The 608-nt window shown below is 36.5% G+C and overlaps 1 non-coding gene across 1 annotated transcript; it reads right to left on the bottom strand.

Annotated features, from left to right (window-relative positions):
- Window positions 1-249: 249 nt before the first annotated feature.
- Window positions 250-361, bottom strand: LOC126017151 (U6 spliceosomal RNA). Its single transcript, XR_007498814.1, has one exon. It is a non-coding gene; the product is annotated as a U6 spliceosomal RNA (small nuclear RNA).
- Window positions 362-608: the final 247 nt, after the last annotated feature.

Raw genomic sequence — 608 nt, 5'->3', positions numbered from 1 at the left:
GGACTGGCAACTCCACTGGTAACTGTTCCTAAATTCAGACCCCCAAATCTGAGGCATAGATGGGCCATGTCCTCCTGAAAACTATTACAGCTGTGAGGGGCAGTGGTTGGATAAAACCCAACATGGACATGCTATTATTGATCCTGCACCCTGACCTCATATATGAACACAACCTAGGTGCCTGACAAGAGATGAGTGGCTAAAGAAACTGTGGTATATCTACACAATGGAATACTATGCAGCTGTTAGAATAATATAGAACTCTTCATAAATTTGCTTGTCATCCTTGTGCAGGGGCCATGCTAATCATTCCAATTGGCCATGTATCATTCCAATTTTAGTATATGTGCTTTAGAAGCAAGCATCTAAGTCCTGATTTTTGTGTACTTTCCCAAAAATATTTCATAGAGGCTATGAATAATAAATAATAAATAATTTTATTTATAAATAAATAAGGGGCTTAATAAAAGGATGAGCGAGATAAGTCAGGAAGCTAGCACCAAGCTGAGGGTAAAGTGAAATATTTATTTAAGAAAAATAATTAAAGAAAACAAAGGCATTCCAGCAGGTAGTTGGGATATAAAAGAAATATTTTTAAATGGGTTTAG

The sequence above is a fragment of the Suncus etruscus genome, chromosome 8 (genome assembly GCF_024139225.1).
Source record: "Suncus etruscus isolate mSunEtr1 chromosome 8, mSunEtr1.pri.cur, whole genome shotgun sequence".
Lineage (NCBI taxonomy): Eukaryota > Metazoa > Chordata > Mammalia > Eulipotyphla > Soricidae > Suncus > Suncus etruscus.
This window is presented reverse-complemented; position numbering and strand designations above follow the sequence as displayed.